Source organism: Hermetia illucens, chromosome 3 (genome assembly GCF_905115235.1).
Source record: "Hermetia illucens chromosome 3, iHerIll2.2.curated.20191125, whole genome shotgun sequence".
In the NCBI taxonomy this organism is placed as follows: domain Eukaryota; kingdom Metazoa; phylum Arthropoda; class Insecta; order Diptera; family Stratiomyidae; genus Hermetia; species Hermetia illucens.
In genome coordinates this window covers 121,361,025-121,386,532 of record NC_051851.1, presented here as the reverse complement: position 1 = coordinate 121,386,532, position 25,508 = coordinate 121,361,025, and positions in this window count along the sequence as shown.

Below are 25,508 nucleotides of genomic sequence, written 5' to 3'. Positions count from 1 at the left end.
AACACCCAAATGCAAGTCTTTTCTTAAACGTCAACATAGTGACACTAAATTGGAATTTGCCAAAACAGCACATTCAATGGATTACAAAGGTTTTAAAAGAAATGTTTTCTGAGAGGACAAAAAAATGAAATTATACGGTCCTGGCTTCTCCATTCGTTTTACCATGACATAAGAGAAGAAGATATTTGGATGTCGAATCTACTTTTATGGTTTGGAGAACACCTTCAGCATCTAAAAAAGCGATTCTTTGCTCTATTCTACCAAAAAATAATTCCGTTGTCTACAATGAAATGCGGGAAGGCGCTCCTATCCCTTTCATGGATGAGAAAATGGGTGAAGATTGTATTTTTGGTGTTTCCATGCATGCCTCCAAGGCGCTAATTTTGTTGTTTAAAGAACAGAAAATACCAATATTGCAGTTGATAGCATGCAATCCGGATCTGAACCCCATGGGAAATCTGTGGACTCACATGCAACGCATGATTTATAAAAATAAAACACAAAATTGTATTTTCCAAACTTTAGCGAAATCTATACCAAACAAATATTTGAAGATATCTGGAAAAAATGGTTAGCCTGTTTATTATTTCTTTATTTTAGCAGGTTCTTGTAAGTGTAAATTTGAAGTTCAAAATAACTAACTCCTAGTTTTTTATAATATTTAAAAGTTATTCGAAAAAATGTAATTTTTCCAATGCGCGCTTGTACGTATATGTGCTGGTGTACATAAGGTGGTGAAATTTATCAAAAAAGATCACATCGTTTCCATCATGCCCACGCTCCCTCGTTGCCGATTCAACGAAATGCGCTTCGACTCTCCTCAGGTTTCCAGAGAAGCCTACACTCCTCCTCAACTATTGTGTGTCATGTGCTTCTACGTAACTCATTCATCGGCTACTCTGGGCTAGTGGACTGCATTGCTGAAGCGTTTTTCGCCCTTTTTGAAAATGTGACCCATTCACCCCCACTTCCACCCTCTAATGAGCAGATTTACCGGTTCCTAGCCCGTACATCGTCTCATCTCATCCTTAGAAATCTCAGGCAGCAGTACTTAGATGACATGGTAGAAACAGGTGCTAAAAATGTTTTCAGTTTTTGAGAAATAGTGGTGGTCACTTCCCACGCGCTGGTCTCATATAACGGTAAACAGCGAATATTGGCGAGGAATTATCTTAAATTGATGCTGGTGTTGAGGTATTTGTATTTCCAAATTTTAGACAAAGTAGCGAACTCGGATCTAGCGCTGTTAATTCGTCAGTAACATCAAGGTTGGTGCCACAGTTGGCGGAAGAAACACTATCAAAATAGACAAACTGATCGACACCCTTGAAATTCTGCCTAATAATGGAGATAGGAAGAGTGCAATGGCCCGCCTGACTGTGAACCGTGGTTTTATTGGTGTTTATTTTCCGTCCGATTCTGCTTACCTCTTTTCCCTAGTGGGCAACCATCTGGCCAAAGTCCATGGTTCTTTGAGAAAGCAGACAGATATTATGAAGGTAGTGGAGATGTCATTGCCCATTGAAGTCTTCCACGCTCTCTAGAAAAGTTGACTTGGAAAACTTTACCAACCACCAGAAGGAATTGAATCGGTAATAAAATGCAACCTTGCCGGACTTCGCTTTGATGTTTTTGCTTCTCATAAATTATAGTTCAGTGCAACACGTGACATTTCGTGCATCGGTGTGTTGTTCTGGCAATAGCTATTAGTCTTTGCGGAATACCCTACTCTGTGGAGCATTTCAGATGTACTGCCTGTTGGCTCTGTCAAAAGCAGACAAAGTAGACATTTCAACGCTGTTCCAATATGTATAGCGGGGCGTTAATATCAGTGCCTGTACTGCGAAATCCATTCTACTCTTTGCTGATCAAGCTTTCGAGATGTTTTTTAAAGTTCTAGGATAATTTTAGCTTCAATGTTTGCTATGTTAAAAATAAAAGGGAATTATTGCGACTCAATTTGGTGCATGGTATTCAGCTACCTGAATTCTGAATGATGGAGGAAATATCCACGGCAGATCTAGTGATGACGCGCGTCCAATGGGGCTACTACCCTTCCCTGGCAGTTTCTACCTTAAAGGCAAATGACCCTGATATAATCTTGTAGAGTATTAAGTTCTAAGTACTCATATATCTTATTCGGAACGCCAAGAAATAAATCTTTTCAATTTCGTTCAAAATTGTGGTGAAAGCTGAAATTAAACTTTTGCAAGTGAAGTGCGGGAGGAAAGTAATAATTAAAGGCAACTGTGTGAAATTTAAAGTAACAATGCAGTACGTCAGTTAGAAAGTGAAGATTCTCGGCGTATCGTTGTCAATAACCAAATTTTTAGCATATCCTCAAAACTAAGGTACCCAAAGAAATAAAATGCATTCTTTGCATTTACTCCTCTATCCCTTATAAGCCCGTGTTTTTTTTTTTGTCACTTGGAAGGATCTATTTTAAGCTTCTTTTCTTGAATTATTATACTTCAGGTTGGTATCAAATATTCCCATTATCAGCTTTAAAAGAATCATGGTAATTTCTTCCTTTTCCCTTTATAGCATCTAATGACTTCCTGGTAATGCAATGTCCTCCTTAACTCCGCCCATATGGGTGCAATTGGTATCATAGTTTCCTGAATTACTTTATTTTAAAATAAAACAAACTTTTCTATGAGGCTAAAAAATATGGTATGTCTGTCTGTCTGTATGTCCGTTACATGTACTTATAGGCTCTGCGTCATAACCCCCGGATTTTCGTAGCTAAGGCAGCTGGATGTCAAACTCCGACATTATAAGAGTTACGTAAAATGGGGAGTGTATTGTGAAAGGAAGCACTTAAATGAGAGGTTCCCACCGTTTATGATTGAAAATCACATTTTCGACATGAGAATCGAAGCAGTTCAGTTTTCCTCGGCAAATATATCTTATAACACTGTGCATCAGAAATCTGACTTGAACTAGTTCCAGTATCGTTTTCATCTCCGAATTATCATAGATACTTGTAAATTAACAAATGATAGATGAATCTTTGCCTAAAACTGTCAAAGTCAACTGAGGAAGAATTTGCATCGGAGGCATATGTTATTTATCCGTTCAAATCGATTTCGTTCTCTTCAAATTAAATGCCGGCAACACACTTTTTCCAGTCATTTCCAGGTATAGCGTTCAGGGTTCGACTCGACTCAAAATGATTTTCCCGCAGTGGGCTTTTGAGTTTTGGGCAACAGCCAGAAACTGCACGGAGCTAAATCAGTGACGATATCTGTTGAAGGCTTCGAGAAAAACTTACGAATTTTTCGAAAAACTTGAGCGACTTTTGCGAGAATTTACGCATCTGAGGCTCAAAATTTCATTCAAAATGGTATTTACTGATCCTTTTGAAATGTCAACATCATCAGCAAGATCTCTAATCGACCATTTGCGAGCACCAAGTTTTTTATTTCCTTGACATGAGCATCATCAGTTTACGTCGGTTTGTTCGGAACACTTATATACGTTCCGTTTCTTTATTATATACTTTCTCAAGGCCTTCTGCAATATCCTGGACGTTTCCGCAAACTACAACGCATTCCGAAAACAAAATTTGATACAAGATCAAGTTGGTCCTATTTTTTAGACATAGTAGTATCTAAGCCCGTTCTACTATTCACTGTTGCAAACTCTATTAAAATAACAAACACGTCATTGGTAGCTCAAAATTAACAAATACTTTTTCTGCACCCTATTATCTTATAGGAAGAATAATAACACTTACTTAGAAATCTCGAACGCGACCTATGAAACAGAGTGCGAGGAGCCTGCCATTGCAGTCGCTACTGGATTGATATACATAATAATATGGAGGAATCCAACAGAATTTCAACTGTGGTCGTCGGTTTGATGATTCATGACAAAGAACATCAAATAAAATTAGCAATGGTTGGATGATGTGGATTATCATTGCGAAAATTCAATACATGCTAGTATGTTAGCTATAATCCTTCCCAAAGTATTATACTAACATATAACTTATGCATGCTGTGGTGTGTGATTGGTTTTAGGAGCTTGCACTTTTCTCTGAACAAATTGTTTTCAAAATGTCACCTACAATTGCTCTTGGCTTCAAAATACAACCACCATATCTGCACTTCTCAATATTATTGTAAACCTAGAGACTATGTACAAACAATATGTTTGTATTATATATGCATTCTATGAGAAAATATATTTTCCCTATTTCCATTGACATACTTTTGAGAGGAATCCAGTCTTCAATGATGTTTGTTTTGATTTGTTTACCAATTCGTTTGGCTCAATTTCGGAGATAAGTACTTATCTGCTCTATCCCCTTTAAAGATATAATAGCATCAGTCCTACTTTGCCAGCGCTGCGGTTGATTGCCAGATAGTTTGAGATGTTAATTGATTTTGATCTTTACGCTGTGTTGAACTCCCTTGAATTACGCAAGATAGGGTTTATAGATTGAATGTTGAACTGTTTTGAGAAGCAACGACGATGCGCAGCAGCTGCTTCGTGGTTTACTTTTTAATATTAAAAAAAGGATTTTGTGACGATATGTTCACGCATATTTCACTCTAAAGTTCTGATTTATATAGGTGGAATAAGATTATTATACTTTTTCATAAATTAAATAAATCTGCTCAAGTAGGTTTAAATAACATACACAATCCGAAGACATTGAACATCTTTACGCCCTATTTTGCTGATGTACCAATGGGTTTTATTCTGAAAAGAATACATTAAAGTGTAACATGTAACCTGGTATGATAAAAAATTATTTCTGAATAACAATTTGCAGTTCAGAATCAGGATAATTTGGGATAATTAGGTTAGAATTTTCGGAGTTGCATTTTCGTTGCCCGTTCACATGAAAAGGTACATCTTCACCTACTTTTTTGAAATTTTTTTTAGTAGAAAGGATTAATTGGGAATTCAACTAATTCATCTGAAACCAAACAGGTTTTAGTTTTGCAATTTTAACTTTTCTAAGAATAGGACCCACAATACAGGTGAAAATAATTGAAAAAATTTCGCAGGTGTTAAAAAATATTTCAATTGTCACCACTTTCTCCACTAATTATGCAAAAGAAGTACCCTTAGGCATGTCACCTTATCCCAAATATTGGTTCATATTCTTCGTAATTTTGTAATATTTCATGATGATCGGTTTATTACTTTTTGAGTTCCTGCAAATGTGAATGAGGTCACTTTGAGAAAAATGCGTTTGAATAACTTCTTTGAAAAGGCGCCTTGAAGATATTTCTGACTCTTGAGCATAAACAAAATACAGTTACAACAAATGCAAATATTCTCGTAGAAGAGACTGAATCCAGGTTATTGTTACGATAGATTACGTAAGAACATAAAGCGACTATCCTGGGAGGTAGAGCCTGAGCCTATACCCAATAATCATTGGGTTCTATGCTTATAAAATCTAAAGGAACACGAATTTCGCTCTGCAGCGTATTCTGGGATAGCTATATTAAGGATGGATTCAGTAAAAGAAAATCGATTCTGAAAACCTCCTAATGTGTTTTCACGCCTTAATGCAAGAAATTTTCGAGTTACTCGCTTAATCGTGGCATTAAAGTCTTTCGTTTTGTTGGTATTTCTTCACCATGTATGTAGATTCATTTGCTTGAAATTTGAATCGTAGCTACAGAACAATCTTAATAAATGTTAGCCCTTTCTTTGCTAATTCTTTTGATGCTATTCTCCTGCTTCTTATTTGTATCCACATTATAGTAAGCGGAAAGATGGTGGAGGCTAATGAGGTAAAACAAAATTATCAATAGGAATATGAACTTTTTTGTAGACTGCCCGAGCTTTCTGATCGCAATTTGATTGGGAATAAAGTAAAAGTAAAGGAAAATAACATGCTGAATTATCTAGAGTTCGATGATATCATCAGAAGAAGCAACATCATCTAAATACGCCTAAATCAGGGCGCGGGGTTAAAATTGTGCTAAAAGACTAGTCTCGCGTTGAAAATTCTGAGAAGAAGGAAGCCTTTATTTGATTTAAACTTCTATTCTGGCGCCACGAAAAAATTTCGGTCTCGGGAAAATCCCCCTTTGCATCTCTCTTGAAATCTTCGGAGTTTTATCAATCAGTGCCGGTAAGATGAATGCAACGACCCTTTAGACCGAACTCCAGATAGCTTCACGATGTTTTGAGCCCATTTCCACCCTTTCTGTTCTTTCCCAACCTGTAAAAAGTCAATGAAGTCCATGACATCTTTGGCATGGTTTATGTCACTGAAAAGCTTTAACCATAGCTTGAGTGAATGATGTTTTCTTACGGAAGGAAGTAAAGTATTCCTTGTTGTGTTAATATATAAAGTCGTATTATTTAAGGAAAAAAGTATACAGGATAATTTTTAGGAGCAAAATACATCTTTTTTCTAATTTTGTTTTTGTATTGAGTAAACCTGAATGACTAGTTTCATCAGCAATCATTGCTGTTAGTAGGTTTTCGGGTGTTGGCACGTCCGAGGTGTACATCACAACGTAGGGCCAAGTAGATCTCGTTATTCTGGGGCGTAAAACTGTTATATTTAACTTTCGCGGCGGCCAACTTTTTGATTTTTTTTTGCACATAATTCTTGTGTTCACTTTGTCGAAAGCTGATTTATGTCAAAAACCACTAGACTTGCCAACGCCTATCTAATCTCCAAAATAAGTTTTTGTACTTGCTCTGCTATATCGTGCTTTTCATGAAAATCACATTGTTGGTGAGGAATCATCTTTTTATTAGCAAGGTAAAGTAACATTTTGATCAGGAGAAGCTTTTCGAACCAGTAGGATAGGGGATTTGTAAGAGTCATTTGTATAAGGTCTCGGGCAGATTTAGGGGTCACCGACGCTTCGACAATGTTTGTTATGAGGACTTGAGGAAACATCTACGTTAAATAGTATGTAGGTAGTTGTGCATGCGATGCCTTACGTGATAGCGTGCATGACACAAAAGAGGAGTGGTAAAAGGACACATCTTGGTGAATCAAGACGAAGTAGCAGTGTGGTTTTGATGTGCACGTCACGTTTTCAACTGTATCTTTCGATCGCTTTAAAGCAATTCACCGTGTCGAGAAAGTTTATTCTCAGATTAGATGGTGTAATATTGCAAAGTGGATAAGCTTGTGTGGCATGCCGTCAAACGCTTTCTTTAAACCATTAAAGACAATGTAGAGAGGACCATGTTTCTCACGATAATTCTATCTTTCGATTCGATTTTGATTTTTGGATTAATGAACAGTACAATTCGTTCAGAGGGTGGGGAAAAAAGAATTGGAATTAGAAACAATAATACAACACTTTAACAGAGCTACTGTGGATGAATGTGTGGGTAGCGTCTTCATTAGCGGATCAATTTTGATGAAACGGGAATGAATTCAGAGATGCTTCTGGACTTTTCTGCCTGGAGAAACCAACCGAGAGTTGAGCAGAACCCACTAATATTCAATAATGCTATTAGGGAAGCAAAACGGTAAAACTTCAGAAACTTCTTCGAGAACAATGAGCAAATTACACAGCAACAAACTGTAGAAGGGCAAGACAGGTGGATACAACGAAAAAAGGTATACCTATTTTCAAACACTTTTTTCTCGAGGCCCTTTACAAGACATCTAATTATCAGCTAGTGGAAAAGATTACAAAATACAAAGACAAAATTAGAAAGTAGAGAGAAATATACATCATACCGTCAAGCAAGTAAAAGTTGTCATCTTTTCGGAAGCTGATAAAGAGCATTAATTTCACCCTCAATTCGTCCTTCGACTGATGACGTTATTGAAAGGGAACAAGTGTTCTAGAACGTAATTTCCTATGTACATGTCAACACATATATCGAACTGGAAGGTCAAAATGAATCTGTCTATTATCAATTGACAAGTGGCTAACGTAATGCAGTACTTTTGTTCGTAGTGGTCCGTTCAATACATCGATTGGATTCGTTTGTGGCTTCCAATGTGATCCTTAGAAGTGCGATCCATGCACCTAAATATATGAGCGCAGTCTGGGCATGAATTGTTTGTATTCCAACTTTTATCTTCATAATCGTGCCTTTCCTTCGCTTAGTGGTGAGTACTACTTTTGTTTTATATTTCGCGAATGATAGGCTAGGACTTAATATCTGGGACTCAGCAATGAGGCTTGCAACAACTGTTAGTTTAATGTCATCCGTGAGGCCAATGACACCAGGAGGGAGATCTAATCCAAGCACTTCGTTATACCTAATTTCCCACAAAGTATGCCTAGAACGGACCCTTGTGGGACGTCAGCTTTTATTCGACATGACTTTGTCCCTTACCTGAATCGCGGCAGACCCTAAAGTGATGTTGAAATTTGAACTGATACTCAGTGAGGCCAGGTTCTCTCTGGAACAAAGAAAAAATACTTTGAGTCAATGGATCAAACATCTTCAATTAAAGCAGCAAACCTCAGCATTCCATATGACACAATACACTGTTCGACTCGATTCTACAGCCCAGATCAAGACTTGGCCTCCCGGATGGGTCGCTTCAAATTATCTCCATTTAAAGACCGCCTCGTCCAGTTAGAAAATCTTAAAATTGATCTGCAATCTTCATTCACTGAGTCCTTAAAACGTTTCCTTGACATCCCTTTTGGTCAACTACCATCGGTTCTGCCTTTCAGCACTCGTTTCGGAATCCTTCTCCCCTGCTTTTCTGACATTTGCATCAAAGTCCACGTCTTGTAGATACGGAGTTTATTGCATCTGTGTGCTCTTCTGGATCTCATTATGGGGAGAACCACATATATTGCTTTATGAGCAGCTGTAATCCGTGTTTGGATTTTGTGATTTTCATTTCCAATCTTTGAGAGTAGGCAAAGTCGATAGCTAGCCTAGTAGCGGGTCGAAGTCGAATGTCAGTTATGAAATTTGTTAGAAAGATATATTTTATCGGAAAGTAAAATTTCTCTGGTCATGTCCGCCGGCCCGGGAAGAGCCCAAGAATTACTTGATAAGTAATGAATTGTACTAAATTGAATAAAATAATAAATAATACGTGACGTGATCTTTGAAAGCTGAGCTTTGAAAGCCCCCACAAGACCATCCCCTTGCATAAGTGTCGACACTGTTGGAAGGTTCTGTGTTAGTCATTTTTGTAGCTTTCACTAGCTGGACTAGTTTCGGTGGAATTTTTCGCTCGATCATTATTTTGTCCAGATCATTACGATTTACACTATTGTAGGCCTGATAGAAGTCAATGAATAGTTGATGATGTTGTGCAGTTTCGCAATGTAGACAATCAACCAATTTTACAATGGACAAACTGCACTTTTTCTCCAGTCATCAGGTATTTGTTGAGGTGTTTTTGTTAATCGTTTTCAGGCAGGCATCATTGAACCATTCATTACGGTTCTGTTCTACATGCCCAAGGGTGTTTTTAGCTACACTCTGGATATCATCCTTAATTTTTCGCCACATTTCGTCATGAATTTTTTCAGGATTAGCATTAAGTAGTGTGTCGAAATGTGCCTTGACTGGGGACATGTAAATCACTTTCATCGTGTCGTCTTTCAACTTTCCACATTGACTTTAGGAGTGCAGTCCCTTTGGTTGTGGCTGTTTTTGGCTATTCGGCAGCGCTATTTCCCTCTAACTAAGAAATGGTCCGAGTCACAGTGAGCCCCTCGTAGCGTCATCATATGTTTGAGATAGCGCTTTTTCGGCGAAGACGTAGTCGATTTGATTGAATGTTCTTATGGGAGCAGGGTCTGCTCCGCAGAGCACCCGTTTGAAAAGAGGATCGCACTTTCCAAGACCCAAAGGAGTAGTCAATTTTACATTGCCGATGTCATTGCCGTTTGATCCATTAAATTCGAGGCAGTATCCTGGGCTCCTGAGCACGTTGATATTTTCGGAGAAAGCGTTGTTCGCCCTTCGCTGAATCCGGTAACATGAGAGCCGGTCTGGATAGTTTATTCCGTTTTAGTGCTCGGAAAGTTCACTTTCATCCTCCTCTGCAGCTGTTTTGATTGTAAAACATTCAGTGGTCACCGTGTGGAATTAGGATTTTCATAGGATAATTTCCATTGGATCCAAATTGGATTATTATTCTTAAAGTTTCATGTAAACAGTGTGATATATTGTAGGATACAATTTAACAGTTTTTCCTTTTATCGCTTTTTATATTATTCAACTGAACTTTTCTTCGACCTGGAATTTTCCTCATAAGTGAAGTGAAAATAATAGTCACTCTTCTGATGAACTGTTTTGTATCGAAATGAGTTGACTCACTGAAAACAGTCATAGTTTCTGTTACTAAATGAATGTATTCGGCCTTTTCAATATGTTTGGAATACTCTGGGATCGGGATCATATTGGGATAGAAAGTAATGAAGTAATAGTGAGTTAGCAAAGCAAGGAAAACAAAAGTTGACTGGAGGACTTCTATGAGAATGGAAGGAACCCATCAGAGTTAAGAAGGAAGAAGAATAGGAAAGGAAACCGTAAGACGGACGGGAACATATAAATGAAAGTGTTTCCGGGATTGTTTGAACCTAACTAAGAAATGTCTTTGAATGATAGTGGGTACTCAGAGGTGGCTATAAGTTAAGTTACCATTTATCAAAATCGGGGTTCGTCCGAAGATATTAGGTCAGAGAAATATTCAAAAGCTTAATGAGATCCTGTTAAAAGCCTCATGCAGTTTAGAAAAATGCATCTGGAGGATTACCATAGGTCAGAAGGAAAGCACCTGCACTGAAATAAAAAGTTTACTAAAATTTTGTTAATTATAGGACTGAGTGATAGACAATAGTCATGGTGTGCATAATATAATTATCAGCGCACTTCCATACAGATGTTGACAAAGCCGACTTTGTTGATAATAATTTCAACGATTTTCCAGATGTTATTGTCAAGGTTGCGCTCCGAAATCTTCACAGTATGGGATAATTTTCTTTCTCTGGTGTAGGTAAGTGAATGCATTTACGCACAGAGTGTTGGACTCCCGCAACGGTTTGCTGTCAGACTACCAACTAAACACCTTCTCTTGAAACGTTTGTGGCATTACTTCGGAACTTTTAAATCTGGGAGTCCCTTTCGCCAACGGAAGGAAGATTAAGAAGGGAACTGTTAGTTTAAGCAAACCCCTGCCATCCGGCCTCTCTACCGGTCGAGCTCCATTTTCTTTGCATGCCTTAGAGTAAAAAGAGTAAGGGGGGTGACTTCCGCGATCACTATCACAGTCGGTTTAGGGAGAGTGCGGTACACAAACGCCACCCGCAAAGCTACCCGTTTCTGTACCTGCGATATACTCGCCTTTAGCGTCAGTGCATACCTTTGCGCCTTAGAGCAAAATATGCTGCATTGAACTCATTACGAGATGCCGCCTGCTAGACGTCGGACCTCCAATATTTTCTATTAGTCCACTGGCTCATCTTTGAGTCAAAAACCAGTCCAAAGTACTCAACCGTTGGTTTTGACTCGATTATCGACTAGCCGATTGATACGGGACCTACGGTCGGGATTTGCTTCTTAGTCGGGATGACTTCTTTGCCTTCTGAAATAATAAAAACTTGTTGTTTCTTTTTCGTTGGTGTGAATTTTTATTTTTGCAAATACCGATATTTCGGGAACCACTTGTTCCCTTCATCAGTGCTAACAAGTTCGGTGTGCCAAAACAAATGGAAGTTATTATCTGCATTCAAATAATACTTTTCGTTAACCCAACGGTCATTTTGAGCCATAATATGCTGTCCTCGCAAGTTTATTTTTGCAGTAAGAGACCAGATAAGGAAAATATAGAAACGCGTTTATACGTATATGTGTCAGTGTATTTTATCCTCCATTAATTCCATATACAATCCCACCTACTTTGACGAACTCGCCTGTAAAAAGGCAAATATGTAGCTGTCGGCTGATGCTTCTTTTCACCTGGTGAACATGAATGGTAAAATTTCGTAATGATGATGACAATAATGATGACACGAAACGCCAGTGACTTCAAGAGAAATTAGGAGGAAGGTCTCATATAGAAACAACGGGAACTAAATAAAACTGATTTGTTAGCACTGATGAAGGGAACAAGTGGTTTCCGAAATATCGGTATTTGCAAGAATAAATATTCACAACAACGAAAAAGAAACAAGTTTTTATTATTTCAGATAATTAATCGTTGGAAACACCGCATAATTTCGCTCAGATTTTTTGGCTTTTTTCAGTGCAGTGTTGAAATCAGGAGTAATCATCTATCCGCTTCCCTGTCACATCAATAGCCAAGCCTACTTTGCGCCTATTCGACAGTGCGTGCAGCGACAAGTGCGCGAGATCATCTGCGTAACCAACCAGAAGTGATAATTCTGGCATGTCGAATCTAAGCTTTACGAAAACTTCCCCGGGAGTATCAAGCATGCAAAATTTTCGGTATGAGGACGGCAACTCAGAGCCGCTGATCAGTGCAAAACTCGTTAGCCAACTTTCAACGAGAAGGGAAAATGTCCTCTTTCGGGCAAGCGTTTAATGAGCCGAGTAGTAGGCCTGGTCGATGATGGAGCACCGGGATACAATCTGCCACTTTTATAGCGCATTTTGGGCTGCGTCATCGTCCCGCACAGGATACGCAAGGAATAGTGCATGTACAATGCGGTTCATCTTCTCTGCCTTAGGTAAACACCATTTCCGTGGAGTTTCAATTTTTCGGGTTTCCAATTCACCTCGTCGACCACGTCCTTCTTATTGCTTTGTGGAGTCTCCTTTTGGCTGATCTGTACTAAATCATCATGGTACATGCTTCCTCCCGGCCGTTCAGACGTTGTGTTAAGCGGCGGAGTTTCTGACACTCTTTCCAGAGCTCTGGAATTTCCGCCCTTTACTTATATACGGCGCGTGGGCACAGAAGCTCCGCAGGCCATCATTATCTGTTTCGTAACTGAATTTACAACAGTGTTGAAGGCAGAGCCATAACTCTCCGGAGTGCACTCCAGCGCGGCCCCGCCTGTTCTAAGAGTTTCGGCAGGCCTCCCGGTGTTCTACTTTGCGATGTTACACTCACAGAAAGAAAGCCAGTGTGGCGCACACCGAGAGGTTGTATCGATCACTTCAAAGGTAATGTATTTATAGTCGCTTGCTGAGAAGTCTTCCAGCATTCGCCATCCGTCCAGCGACACTAGTGATTCTGACGTGCGTCGAAACTTCGGGGAGGATCCGATAATTAATTCTGCGGGCTCTGTTCTCATCGCTATCTCGAGGATTCGTTGCCATCTGGAGTCTGGGTGGGGCATGCCCCATTTAAGTGCCTTGGCATTGAAGTCACGTCCATCAGGATCCCCGCCCTCTGTGCTCAAGATTGCGTCCTCCAGAGCATCAAGCCTGTGTCGAAAATTCAGCGTCGTCTCATTCCATGTCAGATACTCCTGAACACCGAATCCAGACAAAGGTGGGTGCCGTCCCGAACCCAGATGGCAACAGTACCTTATATGTCGGGGTACCCATGAAGCTGGGTCCTTGTTTCAGTGCTGTTCACCGATGAGTACTAAAATAGCTAGCCACTTATGAGTGGCTGTACTCCGTTGCATATTTATCAACAGGATACGGATTATGTTAACAGTGTCTCGGCTTTTCCAGACTGGACACCACCCCGAACCCGCACTGTGAGCATCGCTTTTATTCCTGAGTAAAACCTTTTCGTTTCAGTTATTCCATTAATGGGCTACCTGGCCACATCCCCGGCATGTTGCGATAGCCAATAGGCCATTTGAGTTGGTCGAAGTCGATCCAGAGAGCAAGGCTATCTCGAATACGTAAGAAGTTAGCGAAATTGACCGTGAAGCTCCCTTCAATATTGCAGATCCACTGTGTCCCGTTGATATACACTACATACTCAAGCTGGGCTTGAGAATGTAGGACACACACATAAAAGTTCGTGGATAAATTTGTTCCGCATTCCCATAATATTGGTGACTATTGACGACTATCGCAGGAGCTCAAATGCGAAGCAATCATGGAAGTTAGTTTAAATTATCGCTGTTACTAATAAGAAGATATTTGTATTGTATTGTGTATTTGTATTGAAGCTAAATGCCTACGAGAAACAAATATTTTGGACTGTGAATATTATTTCAAATTGATATAAATCAGTGTTGATCTCTACAGTTCTAATGTTTCCAACTTTAATATATGCGAACGTGGAGACACCATAAAGCATGAATCTCGAATGACCCTGTACATCCCCTACACTCATCGGAGATGTGCATTGATTGCATGATTCATTATAATATACATATGATAATGCTTACACCCTTCCCATTGACTTTCCTTGTTAGGAGCATTTTTCTTGTAGAATATTGTATCTGTCGCCCCCAATTCTTTCAGGCTATGCACTCTGAAAATGCATTAGTGCGCTCATAGTTGAACAGTTATGGTTTCACTTCATGGCATTCGCCAATATGTGTAATATTATGTAAGTTCGCCTATAATGGAGCGCACGTATAGCATTTGCCATCTACGAGTACAGTAACTATGTAGGGTATGTGATGGACTTCCCGTTTCCGGTTTCCGGTTGCCAGTAGCCACTTGATATAAGTTTATCATTAGTGGAACCATCTCGTTTCCATTTCATCATATGCATATGTATGTAACATATGTTGATATACTCGATTGCGGATATATATGCACTCATAGGAGCATCTGAACGATTTATAGGCTATCTGATTGAAGAAACTCGTTCTGTTTCTTTGATGTGTTGACTGTGCAAATAAAATAAGTATTTTTGGGGAGTGCTTCGTTTCGTATGTTCTATTTAATTTTCATTTGAGTGAATCCATCCATTTTATGTTTTGTTTTCAGAAAATAGTTTCATTCCATAATTGAGAGATAATAATTTTAGAAGACGTCCTGACCTACGCCATCGCTCCATCTCAGGTAGGGTCTGCCTCGTCTTCTATCTCTACCATAGATATTGCCCTTATAGGCTTTCCGGGTTGGATCATCCTCCTCCATACGGATTACCTGTTGAGCCGGATTTTATCCACAACCAGACGGTCGTGGTGTCGCTCATAGATTTCGTCGTTAGGGGGTCGGTAAGGGCCAACAATTCTTCAGAGGATTCTTTTCTCGAACGCAGAGTTCATAGTTGACTGGCATGATCATAGTCTTCTACAGTAAGGGCTTTGACCCTAAGCTGAGCCTTTTCGAGCGAGGCAGTTTTTGTAAGCTGAAATTGGCTTTGTTGACCGCCAATAATCGTGCCCGGATTTCATGGCTGTTATCGGTTGTGATTTTCAACCTTAGATAGGAGAAATTATCAACTGTCTCAAAGTTTTAGTCTCCTATCTTTATTCTTCCCGTTTGACCAGTGCAATTTGATGTTGTTGATTGATTGGTTTTTGGTGCTAACGTAGCACACCATATATTTCGTCTTGCTTTCGCTGATGTGCAACCCAACATCTCGCGTCGCCTGCTTGATCTGGATGAAGGCACTTTGTACGTCTCGGATCATTTTTCTCACGATGTCGATATCATCAGCATAGGCCAGTAGCTAGGTGGACTTAAACAGGAACGTACCGCTGGTATTTTCCTCAGCAACACGGATTGCTTTTTCCAGGGCCAGGTTAAAGAGGACACATGATAGGGCATCTTTTTGTCCGAGATCGTTGTTAGTGTTGAATGGTCTCGAGAGCGATCCTGCTGCTTTTGTCTGGCCTCGCACATTGGTCAGGGTCAGCCTAATCAGTCTTATCAATTTCGTCGGGATACCGAATTCTCTCATGCTGTGTATAGTTTTGCCCTGGTTATGCTGTCATAGGCGGCTTTAAAGTCGATGAAAAGATGGTGCAAATGATGCCCGTATTCTAAAAGTTTAGTCATTTCTTGCAGAGAGAAAATGTAATCTGTTGCTGATTTGCATGGAGTGAATCCTTTTTGGTATGGGCCAATGATGTTCTAGGCGTATGGGGTTATCCGGCCTAGCAAGATGGCGGAGAATATCTTATAGATAGTACTCAGCAACGTGATACCTCTATAATAACTGCACTGTGTGATATTTCCTTTTTTATGTATGAGACAGATAATGCTTCTTTGCCAGTCGTCAGGCATTGATTCGCTGTCCCACACTTTGAGCACAAGTTGATGGACCACTTGGTGTAATTGGTCTCCTCCATATTTAACCAATTCGACTGTAATTCCATCGGCTCCCGGCGACTTATCATTTTTAAGCCGATGAATTGCACTGACTGTTTCTTCTGTACTTGGTGGTGGCAGTATTTGTCCGTCGTCTTCAGTTGGCGGGACCTCCAACACGCCGATGTTCTTGTTGTTCAGTAGTTCATCAAAGTACTCAACCCATGGCTCCAAGATGCCCATTCTGTCGGAAATCAGATTTCCTTTTTTGGAAATCGGCAGGATGAACTGTTGCTCTTGACTTGTTGGTAAAACTTTTGTACTTTTCGAGTTCATAGACCTGTTGGTTCTCTTAGGCTTCCTTTTTCCGTCTGTGAAGTCGCTTCTCCGCTCGCCGGAGTTCGTGATAAGTCTCCGCACGTGCCCGCGTTCTTTGAGAATGGAACATTATTCGGTATGCAGCATTTTTCCGTTCCATTGCTAACTTACATTCATCGTCAAACCAGCTGTTCTTTTCAGTTGATCTCTTTTGACTGCGGTTATTGCGGCATGCATTTCCATTTCTGAGAAGGGTCTGTTAAAGAGGTGATCACTTTCGACCCCCCGATAATGTGCCCGTTATAGAGATAATTACTTTCGACCCCCCGCACTCCCCACCTTTGCAACAAATAGCCTCTGAAAGTATCAATCGAGACCTTTTATTTGATACCCCACATGACTATATTTGGTGAAAAAAAAAATGTGCATCTACCTTTTACATGTATAGGGATATGGGGACCCTCTTAAATTCCAAGTAAAGGAATGTAACTCACTGTATGCGTTAGCGCTCACAGTTCCTACCTTTCCATCATCCAATCGTCTCCGAGGAAAATGAGTGCGACGGACCGACAGACAGACAGTAAACCGATTTTAATAAGGTTTGGTGTAAAACAAAAAAAGGAAGAATAGCCTGACAAACTATTCACTGAAGTATAACCTTGCTCAATTCGATAAATAAAATGAATTTAGAAGAAATGACCCGCTCTCATCCTTTTCATGAAAGTTAAGTAAGTCGGGAATAGCGAGTATTTAGTTGAGATACATTTGGTTTTCCTTTCTAACTTCCGTTTTCTTTTAAAGATTCAATAGTGTTAAAATTAATAATTATTAACCAATCACCGAAATTGAGCATTGTTGAAAGTGTTTAACACTTAGATGAAGCACCATCTTGCTTTTCTAACTGATTGTCAAATACATTAATACATTAAATAAAGATTGGCAGATTAGAATGATAAATCAAGTCGTCACTTTTCCATTCAGTTTTTATTGTATTTTTTTTACACTTGTTTTTAGCCGTATTAAAATAATGAAAGGATAGAAACGAGGGATCAATTTTAAAATAATCAAAATTACAATTTCTAACGCGTCTCTAAATTAGACATGGCGGAAACCTTAGTATGTGGATAAACTAACACATTAAAAGTATAGTATCATATACCTTCAAATTTAATACGTTTTGAAGCTTAGATTAGGAGGTCAAATTGCGTGAAGTACTCTTGCACAAAGCTGTTTACATTTTTTCCTCCCGATCAAGAAACCCCCGGTTCGGTATCTAATTTGTAAATAAACTACGCCAGCTCTTTAATACCAACGCAGCATGTTCTAATGATGAGGAAAGAGATATGTTCAATTCCTATTAAAGATAAAGAACTTATAATCAGCAGCAAAAAGATATTAGTCATAGTACGTCCATAGTACGCATTAGGTACATATTATCGGTTCGCTGATTTTTCTGGTTAGTTCTTCATGGCTCAGCTTGAGGTAAATTTCGACTCAATTATTTACACCTGGAAGTTTTCTACTTGATCCGTAACATGAATATTATTTTTCTGGTCGGTGGAATGTTTATCCAATGGCTAGAGAGAATATATCTCTACTGGCCAGTAAGTAAGATATGTGGTCACGTATCGTGTAAGGTACTTATCTTTCGCTACCTTGCTGTATGTTAATAATGGTTGGGTAAGTTCCCCGGGTGGAATAAGATAGTAAGACATTGAAGATTATACCACTATGTTCTTCGTATGGGTTGTGAATTTCGCATGTAAGTATGAATCATGTATGTGGACTAGATTAGAGCGTTCCAACCTATGGGTGCCTAGTACCTAACGGATCGTTTCGGATAGATTTTAATTGGAAGATAGACCCCGTGTCGGCTGCTCAGGCTCTCATTCCGCTCTTCACGTTTCGCACCGGAGGGGATTGTGTAATTAAGGAGTTGTATTTCGCTTGAATGGTACTTATATGAATGCAATCAACTCTATTTTTATTAATTTAATTATTTCGGCTACTTACAAATGCAAGAAGTGCTACTTGGTTTCTCAAAAAGGAGCCGCAATCGTGTATGAACGGCTAAGATGAAAATAGAATCAAACAAACCGCGTGAAACGGAATGGACTAGATATTTCGCAATAACTTATTTTATTTCATTGTTTGGACTTTCAACTATGTTGTTTTTCGCTGTAGCGGTGATTGTAAATAGTCAGTTTGGAGGGAAATTAAGAGCTAAACACCAGAAGTTACCGTTCTTAGTTTTTAAATTTTCCTTAACATTTATTTTAGTGGCCACATTCGAGCACAGGTCTACCATTCAATGGAACTTCGATTTGATGTTGGTAAATGGTTCTTTGTACACAATTATTTCTTACTCGAGTTTTCCGAATGCCCGAGTTTACAATGCTCCTAGCAATACCATTATGCCAATTTTGTACATAAAAATACCACTCGGCTTTATATTTTCGTCTGCAGATTCTCGAAAAAAATGAAATCCTAAATCCCACATATGCAAAAGACCGAATGATATCCTTTTGATTCATCCTTTCTTTTTACGCATTATCTAGCTTTCGGCGTAAGACTCCTTCGCATGAAAAGAAAGATTAGGCTTTTCTTTTATTCACCTATAATTCAGCTCAAATACAAGAGACAAGATACAAGATACGGTAAGAGAGATGAAGATGATATGTGGAAAATACTTATTCGTGTCGTGTTCTATAGCACCAGTAATAGGATTCTGAATGAGGAGTTAGGAAAGTGAAAAGGAGGGAACGGAGCATAGGTACAACTAAATAAAGGAATAAATCCTCTGAGTGCTGAATAGAAAAGTACTTTTCAAAGAATGCTTCATTTTCGCCGTAAATGCGATCAGGTAGTATGTGTTTCAGTGAGGAATTGAAAGAGTACAAAATGGCTAATAAAAAACATATCACCAATAGATGAAAATTAATGAAAGCTTATTTTGCTGTACGTATTCGCACGTACATCACATTTTGAACGTATCGAAAGTCGGGGTAAATCCGACGCTCTTATTTGAAACCAAAGTGAGGTGTTATGGTCCAATCAAGCCTTCAAGTGTGGCATCCCTTTGTTATGCTTCGAAAAGCGTTTCTCAAACGAATGAAGTGTGGACTTTTACTTTATGTTTTGTCTATTCGTTCATTTTATTTCTTGCTGTTCAAATGATACATGCTAATTGTACAACGAACTTTTTCCCAGCAAGTTTGCGAATGATTATACAACATCAATCGCACTTTTCCCATTTTGCCGTACGACTGTAACCTTCAAGACAGTTGATCTTGCGTAGAACCAATTACGAACTTAATTAGTGAAATCCATTAATTATGAGACCTTCGAATCCCTAATTTTCCTTCGATGAGGATAATTAATCACTTTCAACTCCGTCGGCTTCACGGGGTGTGTGCAATGTGATAATCCGTTAGAAAAGAGGCACCGACAAGTCTCTTGTGAAGGTTCCGCCGTGGAATTGAAAGTCTTAGTCTTTGCAGTAGACTCCGCATTGGCTAGCGAAGATTTTTCAGATTCACAAATGGTTTCTTCGTCACCGACTTGCACATATGGGTGCACAGAAGTGACGATGAGTCGTAGGAAACAAGTCCGAAAATCTTATGCCGAAAAGATATTTACTGCTAAGATAACCAGGCCACCTTCTGTGCAAGGATTCCGGCACAGGATTTTATTGAGATGGCTTAACGATAATAGCTTATAGTATGTCGAGCGTGACCACCTTTGGAGTTTCGTGTTTAAATGGAAAAAGGACAAATAGATGGATTTTTGAACAGATGGCTTATTTTTAAGAGATTTCTATTTTTTGTTGGTTTTAATTAGCAAATTGAGGTCTCCTTTTCTCATTTAATTATATGCATTACACTAGCAGGACATAAATTTGTTGGTCAGTTTGCTCGTTTTTCAATGTGCTGTGAATGTGCTCTTCAAAGATTTGCCTTTAGGATAGTGTTTGTAGAAAGGGTAATAGAATGCCATGACAATGACTTTTCTCATCAATTATCCGTCATGGTCATAAGGAAGCAGAGCGAGATAATGTTATACATATTTATTTTGTAAAAATCAGGTGATTCTACCAAAATTGATTCCTTCTAGGATGAATCAAATTATAAAACGAGCATAGAGCTGACTCGCGACTCCGAGCAGATGGGATCATACACTATTAAAAAGTTCTGTTGTTAGGCCTTATTGTCTCACTTATGTGGAAATTAAAATTGGTGTCAATCAAAGTTTAAAATAAGCGAAATATATAAGATATCAACATGTAGAATTTTATAACTCTCCCTCAGAGAAAATATTTTTTTTTTTTAAAATAGATTCGCAACCTTCTGGAGCATCCGCTGAGTGTAATAGGACTTAACTTTTTAAACTTACCCGAAAGTCCCAAAAAAAATTTCACAAAAACTACCTTATATAAAGAAGAACAAGTGGGAAATCGGAAGCTCGACCTTTCAGAAATGAAAGGTTTTGTTTGTTTCTTGTGTAAGTACATTTAAGTAAAGAAAGATCATAGGTATATGTATTATGTAGCCCGTAGTGTATATATATAAAAATATAGCATGTCAAACTACTCACTTTAGTGTGATATTGATATTTAGTGTCTTTTTTTTGGGTGGTAGAAAATTTACACGGAAAAGACAACTTTGTGTTACTGTAACTTTATCAGTAACAGCACGATATTGAGGATTATATCATAATAGTCTATATTACTGCAAATTATTATAACTCTAGTATAAATTTAACGAGGGGTTCCTAGTCAATCTCTAAAAAACATAATAATACACTGTTATTAACCTAATTTCTCGGTTGGGTAGTTTCTGAGAATGATTCCGTTAAAGAAATAATCACACCCCTCGCACTCCCCGCCTTTCCAACAAATATCAGGTATCGAAAAATACTAATTTGATACCCAACATGAACATAGTCGATGAAAAAAAATTATACCTCCTCTCTGCATGTATAAACTCAACGTAGGAAGATGTAATTTACTGCATGTGTGGGCATTTACAGATTCCACTTTTCACCAAATTTCGTTTCAATCGGTGTAGCCGTTTCTGTCAAAAGTGCTTGTGATAGGCAGATGGACAGGCAGACATTGAACCGATTTTAATAAGATTTTGTTTTACAAACAAAACCGTAAAAACGGTATATTATTGCAAATAATAATTAATTTCGTAAATACGTACGTACCTGTAAAAAGTTATGGTAAGTGCTTGCACATTTTAATTGTTAACACTATAAGCTGTATGTTGGCGAAAAATCTACATTATTTCATGTAATTTAGGGAACATAAGAGCATGGGGGAGTTCCACTTGGACACTTCAGTCCTTTTACTATTATGCCCGCACGATATCCTTTTTTTTTAATTGATTCAATGTCTGCATGGTGGTCTGCCTCTCTGCACCCATATTCTATCGAACTTATTTAGAAGGGAATCCATAAGCGCTTTTCAAAATTTGTCCGACTTTCATCAGCTGAAAGATTGGGAGGTTAGGACGTAAAATCTGGGCACCGTAAAGTGTAACAAATCTGGTTCTCATAACCAATCCATGCAAAAAATTGAAATGAAATCATAATTATGCACCTACAGGTATATATGTACAATAAATCTAGGTTTCAAAAGACGTTTAAAGTTTACTCAAATAAAGTTAACAATCGGAAATATGTAAGCATATTTTTCCATAAAGTCATCGCACATAAAATATCATCATCATCATCATCATCAACGGCGGGGTCAAGCAGTGCACTGCAGGATAGACTGATGCGGAACATAGCTCCCTGAGACCAACCTATCTCTCTCTAAAGATGAGCTGTCTCTCCTCTGGGACGGTGTGTGACTTTTCAGGGGCCAAGCCTCTCGTCTACCAAGACCGTTAGTGATTGGTGATAGCCACAGTCTGTACGAGGTGACCATACTATTAACAAAACGCTACGGATCTAGACTGGGGAGTCGAAAAACACCTCCCCCAATCCAGGGTGTCATGCGAACCGTGCCTATTGGATAGTTTGCAGTCGGGGGTAACTGACTGTATTCGAACGCAGCCTCACTGATACCTGGTCGCCTCAGTGAGTAAGTTAGACCTTACCGTGCTACGGGGGGCTATGGCACGGCGGACCTCTTAACCCCCATACTCGTGGGAATCAAATGAGTACAAAACAAGAAAAGAAAACGAAAACCAAACAAGCGGGGCCCCGTACCGCACCAAAACTGGTTAATCAGGCGGAGGCACGTCTCCGAATTACTGAGAGCCAGGTGACTACACCCAACAAGGGAGAAGTTGGGACGTCAAGCAGTGGATCCAAGGTGAGCATTGGTATATTGCATGGACAACAGCCAACAAACACCACTGCTCAAAGAGCAGGGACCAGCAAAAGCACGTCTGAGATAAATATAACAGACGTCAGGAACGAGACAGGTCTCAGTGGCGCCGGGGTTAAATGGTACCTGCACTATCTGAAGGAAGGCCTGAAACCTGAAGAGGCTCTTAAGAAGACTCATGACAGACCTAAGCCATCTCTACCGGAGCCGAGAAAGCGGGGATCAGCAGAGATCAGCCCGCATGAAGGGGATGCTCCCAAAAAATCTAGACCTGAACCCAAGGGGGGAGAAAACCCGGGCAGGTCAGGAGTGAAGGCAGGACCCAGGAAGCCCGCCATTAGCTATGCTAGTGCGGTCAAGGGCATTCGACTGGCCATACTGCCAAAAAGGTTTCCCGAGCAAATACTCACTCGGGAGGAACAGGAAATCGTTGAGAACCTTGTCGTCAAGCAGATGATCAAGGGTTGGACGTCGAAACTGGTGTTCACCGGGATACGCTTTCGACCAGGCCTTATACTGGTGAACTGCGCGACGGAAGACACCGCAGAATAGCTCCTAGATTGCCAGGCTGGGAAGGGGTGGAACTGTCAACATGTGCTGGGGATGATATACCAGGAGCCCACATGGTGACAGTTTTTCTGCCAAACGCGGCGGCAATAGAAACGGAAGACTTTATGAGACTCCTAATTGCTCAGAATGAAGATCTCCCTACTCGACTATGGAGAGTCTTCAGAAGCAAGGTGGAGGGCAAGGGTAAACTCCTCACGATCGGGGTAGATGACCGATCCTTGGAGGCAATTAAACGTCGGAGTTGTCATATCAACTACCGATTTGGCAACATACCCGTGCATGTGCACAGGGAAAAGCCGAGGATAGAGACCTCGGAGGAGGTATCGGGTGAAAAACATACCGAGGTCCCTGAAAAAGTCTCGGAAGCCATAGAGGCGGAAAGAACTGGATCAACCAGGGAAATAGACCTACTGCCCAGTGAAGAGTAGAAGCTGGACGACCTAGACCTAGGACTCCTAGGGCTCAGGGTGAACAGCGACGCGCATGAAAGCGCCATGACGGAGGAGGAGGGTGACACTCCGACAGTGGATAAGAGCTCCAAACAACAACGGAGCCAATGGCCAGCACTAAGATAGCCCAGATAAACCTCCACCATGCGAGAGCTGCATCTGCAGTGATTGCAAGAGCCAAATTCCAAGGAGAACATTGGAATAGTGCTGGCTCAGGAGCCCTGGGTGTACGAGGGGCAGATTCGCGGTCTGCAAGGAGGAGGCATGCAGGTAACTTGGGACTCCTCTTGTGAAAAACCAAGAGCTTGCATAATTCTCAAACGTAATTTAAAATACATATGTCTTTCCGAGTTCTTAACCGGGGACCTTGTGGCTATCCAAGTCTCATTGGAAGCCGGGAGGAGCACTCGAGAGGCAGTTGTGGCATCGGGATACTTCCCAGGAGCCGAGAGCCGGGCTCCACCGGAACAAGTCGCAAAGCTGACGAAGTATTGCGAGGAGAAGGCGTTACCACTTCTTCTCGGCTGCGATGCCAACGCCCACCACGAAGTCTGGGGAAGCAGCGACACTAATCGTAGAGGTGAGCACCTTCTCGAATTTATTCTGAACAATAAGTTAGAAATATACAACGCAGGGAACACTCCAACATTTGTGACCAGCACCAGACAGGAGATACTAGATATAACTCTAGGAAATACTCTAATGAACGGGATGGTCAGGAATTGGAGGGTGTCGGATGAACCCTCAATGTCTGATCACAGGATAATCAGATTTGACATTGAGGATAACTCCGAAATAAAAAGAATAATAAGGAATCCCAAGAGAACGGATTGGGAATCCAACATAACGCATTTGAGCAAAAATATTGCCCACCTTCAAGGGGTCGGTGACATCAGGACCGAACTTGAATTAGAAACGGTGGTGGAAAACCTCAACACAATCGTCATTGACGCATAAGAGGCCAGTTGTCCGGCCAAGACAGTCAAGTCATTAAGGGATGTACCATGGTGGAACAAGAATTTAGCCAGAATGGCCAGAATGAGAACAGAGGTACGAAAACTCTTTAACCGGGCAAAACAAACCGGAGGTATAAAAATGCAGTGACTGCGTATAGCAACCCGATCAGGGAAGCAAAACGGTACAGCTTTAGGGAATTCTGTGAAGGGATTGAACAGACAAAGACGGGGGAATATCCTCTGTTTGCTTAAAAAAGGAAAATGGGGCATTTACCGAGAATGAAGAGGACAGGGTACACCTGCTTCTCAGAACTCATTTCCCGGGGTCCTACCCCTCGGTGGCAGGCGACAGCAATCTGCCTGACACCCCAACAACGAATAAAAGGGGGAGGAAAGTGTCCTGGAAACTAGCAAAAGAGGTATGCTCAGAAGCTAGGCTAAGATGGGCAGTGGGAACTTTTAAACCAATGAAATCTCCCGGAGTAGACGGCATTTTCCCAGCACTTATCCAGAGAGGCCTAGGAATTATCTTAGAGTCTCTTCTGAGGGTGGTAAGGGGGAGCATAGCACTGGGTTACATACCAAGGGCATGGAGACGGGCAAAAGTGGTCCTTATGCCGAAAGCGGGTAAAAATGATGCCTTTCGCCCTAAATCTTTCAGACCAATCTGCCTAACATCGTTTGTACTAAAAACTGTGGAGAAGGTCATAGACAACTATATTAGAACTAACGTTCTAAAGCGCAATCCCCTACATCACTGTCAACACGCTTACCGGGCAGGACGGTCAACTGAAACTGCTCTGTATC